Genomic DNA, 5862 nt, shown 5'->3' with positions numbered 1-5862 from the left:
TGGACAACAGACAACCTGACAATCACACACTGAAAACAGAGGACTTAAATACACAGGAGGTGATTAGGGGAAGTGGAGACACATGAGGAAACAGCTGACTAGGATAAACATAATGATGCACAGGCAAGAGTAAAACTAACCGCATGAGCACAGAACACAAGACCCCTTTTCAAAATAAAACAGGAAACATGCAGACTAAGACACAACAACCAGAACTTGACAACGTAAGACACAGACATGAAACGCATGAAGAGCAGGGGAGATTTGACATGGTTGGAAACTGAGGGGGAAATAATAAGAACTAGAAACACTTAGGCATGATAATACAAACTTGATAACATAAGACACGCAGCATGAAACACGAAGGGTGAGGGGAAGCTTAAATACAGGGGAAGAAAACACAAGGAGTCTAATAACCAAATGAACTTAGATAACCTAATGAACAAAATAAACTCAAACTTAAAACGCTGGGTCAAAAGACCCAGGACCATGACAATGCTATGCTAAAACTTTGACTGTGGATGACAAGATACATTTTGTGTCATGGAAAGTTTCTCATTTATTGTCACTGTAACTAATGTTTTGACAGCCCTGAACTTGAACTGAGGCCAAAAGTGATTAATCATTACTGCAGTGTTGGTTATGATGGCCAAGCTCAGCTTTAACACTGTTCTTGGCCACACAAATAATGGAAACCACATCACACGTCCATGATCTAAGTTTTAGCACAACCTAGCAGATTGTAGCTGCGTACTATTGATAATAACAGTACTGAATTAATTATTATTAAAGGAATTAAGCAATCGGGAAAAATGATAACACAGTGTAGTAGGCAAACATAAAACACACACAAGTGTCAATTGTTTGTTATTTACTTTAGAAATTAGAAGCAACAGTACAAATACGCAGGAGTAATATGACATTGGTGTAGCTAACAACATCAGTTATGCCTCCATTCAAATTTTTCAGCCAGTACAAGAATCCTGGTATTGTACTGAGGTGCCTCACTCATTCTTATGGCTGACAGGGACACTTTAATGGTACTGTGCCATTGTTAATGTTATTAGTTACACTTGCTTTTCCTGCTGGGCAAATCCAGCTGCTGTTTTCTCCAAGTCTTTAAGACACATGTTATATAGAGGCCTCATCTGTGCACCTAACATAAGCGTCTGAAGACAAACTCAAGACAAATAGAGATTTGGCTTTTATTTAGGTTGAGACAGGCATGCGGTGAGAAACACGGTGACTAATTTTGAGCCTTTCAGTGGTGGAATGAAGACGGTTTGTTGTTGTGCCAGACGTGGTGGACCTTTTCACCTTTTCAGGGGAAAAACAAGCCACCTTTTATTTAAATAGAGAGGCTTTAACTTAGACCTTATACCTTTTACACTATTTTTGTCTTGTATAATGTTTACCTTTAAAATTACAACCCACAATGGGCTCTAGTCAGAGAAGCATCATATGGGACGTTTATATAAATATACCAAAATTAAGACTTTTTTGTCAAGCCTACAAAAAAAGAAGGAAGGAAAGAAGAAAATATTCAATTTGACAAGATTTTTAAAAAACTAACATTTATGATAAAAATCACATATTAAACTTTATTATAGTGATTAGGACTTTTTTTGGTTACTTGAATTGTGCCGAACTTGTACATCCTGTACACACTTAAAACTGGCCTTGAGCTACAAAATTCCTAAATTGGGATTAGCTACAAAAATCATATATTTATCAAATTGATATCATACTGTGCTGCACATGTTTCCAGACTCTAGTCCAAAACCTATGTGAGCCACTCCCTCTTTCTTGTTGTGAAACATTGCGAAGGAGGAGCCTTTATTTTTCTGCGCAGCATTAAATCCGATCCCCTTGATGCGTGCGGAGAGGAAAGTGAATTAGAGATTGAGGTGCCAGCCCTAGTCACACCCCCACTCCCACCCCATCCTCTACCCTCACCTCCCTCCGCCTCCTCCACCGGAGACCAAAGTCGTGATGCAAAAAGGAGAGAGAGAGAGAGAGAGAGAGAGAGAGAGAGAGAAAAGAGAACGAGACAGAAAGAAGATATTTGAAAAGCTGCCACGAGTTCCCTGTCACACCGCCTCCTGCGTGGATTGAGCCGTGCTCTTTGTTATCTACAGGCATGAATACTGAGTGGATGTAAAGGGGGGAGGCCAGGGACAGGAGGGAGGAAAGGGGGAAACACGGATATGTCTGCATATGGTAGAATCCAAATTGAAAATCACATGACTTACATTTTTCTGTGAATTATCTTGTTGTACTTTAATATACGGAAATTCCCTGTTGTGTCATCACCATATGCATGACATAACACTACAGCCCTGATATTATTTGGTATTTGTTTTTTGAATGGTACACAGCAAAATCTCCAGTGTTAAATTAACACTGGAGAGTGTCTATATGGGTCCACACCTCTGAGTGTTAAATACAACACTGTTGAGTGTTAAATTAACACTTTTGACAGTGTTATATGTTTAAAAGTAACCTAGTCGGTTTTGAAGATTAACAATGGCTAACACTGAGCAGTGCTGATTTTATAACACTGGAATATTTCTAACATTTTGAGTTATTTTCCAGTGTTATAAAATCAGCACTGCTCAGTGTTAGCCATTGTTAATCTTCAAAACCGACTAGGTTACTTTTAAACATATAACACTGTCAAAAGTGTTAATTTAACACTCAACAGTGTTGTATTTAACACTCAGAGGTGTGGACCCATATAGACCCTCTCCAGTGTTAATTTAACACTGGAGATTTTGCTGTGTATCATCGTGAGAATGCTCACGTGAATTTTCTCCTTTAAACCCGTGAAACTGTCTCAACATTAATTTTTAACTTAGTTAAAGGCCTCTGATTTTTGATGTAATCCAACAGGCTGTTTGCATCTCACCGTGTGCGTGATGTTTTGTGACTTAAACGGTCCACGAAGATCCACTGCTTGTTCTAACTGTGCGAGCATTGTGTTTAAGACTTACTTTAGCTTTAACCCCCACACACAACGTGCACACACATACACACAAACAGCCAATTTGCCCTACACAACAATACAATCACCTTTCACATGCGTGTCTACCCACTCCACTCATCCGCACTCAGTGGAGGAGGACAGGTGTCCCAGCTAGCTGTCCAAGTCTTATTCACCCCCCAGATACGTTCTGCACAGAGCACTCCTGCTATTGGTCGCACGGAAGACAACAGGGTGCAAGCTTCCGGGAAAACACGCACACACACACACACATATATATATATCATCGTTAAATACAAGCAATGCGCAGGAGAACATGCAGAGACTCCTTAAAGAGTTACTCATGAGTAAAGATCGACAAGGCCTAAAGATATATCAGAGCTTATCGAGAGTCACTCTTTTTTTTTCTTTTTGCATTTCTATCTACACATAAACCAGAAGCCTCGTGTTTGTTCAATAATTATAATTATTTTATAGCAGGGAACATAAACACAGCTGTACTACTAATTTGAACTTGTGTTTTCTTTGAAATACACGCAGATTTTAATGATAAAGAGACATATTGCACTGTTTGCACTTTCTCAATAACTCCTTCTTTTGACAGTTTTGGTCTGCAGCTCTTAAACATACACAGGCCTGGACTTAGGCCCCCATTCGTCACACTATAGGTTTTTTTTTAAAGTGTTTTGTACGGGAGGGGGGTAAAGGGGGTCAGGGAGCTTTAACTCGGTGACAAAGCCTCATTTGCAGGTCAATGCGATGGCACACTCGCCTCTCCTCTCCATCCAGCTTGCCTTTGTTCCCTGTCGCCTGCGCCGATGCCAGATGGTCATGGAAAATGCTAATTCCCCCTGACTGATTTTCCTCCTTTCTATATTTAATTGCAGTCTTTGTAGACTGCCCCGTTAATTGTGTGTTTTGAGTGGAAAATGTGCTCTCTGGAATTATATTTTTGGTTGCTACATTGCTCGAAACCAATAAGATATAGGCCTACTAAAGAAGCACATAGATAGAAAACAATAGGGCAGGGCGTTTTAAACAAAACACCGACGCATTTTCTAACATATAGTTCATAACAAAGTCACGAATGCGAGAATCTAACCCGTATGCCCACCAATCCTTCAATTTTATAAAACTTAACTTATCTTAATTAATCAAAAAACATCAAATAAGAGTCAGACTTATAATTTTTTTTTGCCAACTTACATATTTTCATTGTCTAGTGTCACATTAAAGGACGAATAAAATGTATTCCTTTTTCGTTTGTTGGGGTGAAGTGTTTTTCGAATCGTAATTGTAATATGGTAAATGACAGTAAGATCTACTTTTATTTCTTTAAAGATTTGAGAAAATGATGATAAATCGTAATATAAATTTAATGCTCAACATATAACAACATCGCAAGAAATGGCTATGGTATTTTTATTTATTTATTTATTTATTTATTTTGGTGTAATGATCGAAAGTCTGCTATATCACATAATCACGTAGCTCATAGCTAATGTAAAAAGAAAGCTACATTTTTATCCGTGTATTGTGGGGCCTAATGAAGCACATGCGCACTGTTTTGCTCGTGACTGAGGCAAATGTATCTGATGTGAGTTAAAGGTCAGACGGGAGAGTGTAGGGCCCTTGAGGCTGATTCTCTCCATCAGCAGCTGGCTGTTTAATGATATTCATGTTAATGGGGTCTGTATGTTGGCTGTCATCTCTTTCCTTTATGTCCATCATATCTGGGCTCAATTGAATGAAGTCATAACTGCCAAACAGCAATTTCTGTGAAGCTCAAACCTTAAAATATCCAATAACACCGTTTTAGGCGTTGACCTTGAAGCTGATGAATGAAATGTGATATAATACAGCTTATTATTTATGTGTAGTCGGATAAAATTATTTTGATTTTCTATATATATACTCCAAATACAACTAATTATCACTTTAATAATTAATTCTGCTTAAACGGAAGTCTACCAGTTGATTTTCAGGCTTTAACCCGTGACCTCTCCCATAATGGATCCAGTTCAATAGCTGTTTGAAAAGACGAATACGAATTTAAGTTCTATTTACTGCGACAAATTTTATATAGTTACACAGCTGCAGAGACAAATAAAGGAAGATGAGCCTTTTTAGCACGGTGGGGTATTGGAGCCCCCAGAATGTGTCCAGTCTCCAACATTGGGACTTCATTAAAGTAACACATAAACAGCTGTTGTCTTTAACATGTAAACTATTGAGAATTTAAAACTGCGGCTGAATGGCCCCCGCAGCTCCCCGTGGGCATATGGGCGTTAATTAGCTGGATATAGCCATAGATTAATTATAATATTTTTTCGCCCATTCGTATCAATAGACCAGGCAGACAAAGTGTCTTTTGTTCCGTGATGCAGGACATTCTGTGGCTGACTGAATAGGTCTTGGCTATGTCTACATGGATTTGCCATATGGCAACAAAAAAGAAAGAATGGAGCCGGAGAGCGCTTTGTGTTGGAAATCAGAACAAGCTCCGTCAGAGCTTATGGCTGCATGGAAATGACAAAGTCACTCTGGCCATCAAAAGTCTCCTTTTTTTTTTGTCAGAAACACTCGTGTCACGCAGTCAAAGCTGCTCAAACGAATGGAGAAACTTGTGGAAAATTATGAAATGTGGCTTTATTTACTTGTGAAAACAGCCCAAAGGGCCCGGAGCGCATTCACACAGACACAGCATTTGGCTTCTTTCAATTAAGGGTAAACTTGCAAGTATGACCTGCTGAATGGTTTGTTTCAATAGACGAGGACAATTACAAAGACTAGTAGTTTTCTTTTTCCAGCTCTGGCAGGTGGCCTCCACGCCCGGTGTATCTACGCCGTGGTAAACAGTGTGTGTGTGCGTGTGTGTG

The sequence above is a fragment of the Copadichromis virginalis genome, linkage group LG7 (assembly GCF_057382275.1).
Source record: "Copadichromis virginalis isolate Kocher_CV1m ecotype Utaka linkage group LG7, C_Virginalis_male_GT1.1, whole genome shotgun sequence".
Lineage (NCBI taxonomy): Eukaryota > Metazoa > Chordata > Actinopteri > Cichliformes > Cichlidae > Copadichromis > Copadichromis virginalis.
The sequence above is the reverse complement of the archived record's forward strand: the minus strand, read 5'-3'. Positions refer to the sequence as shown.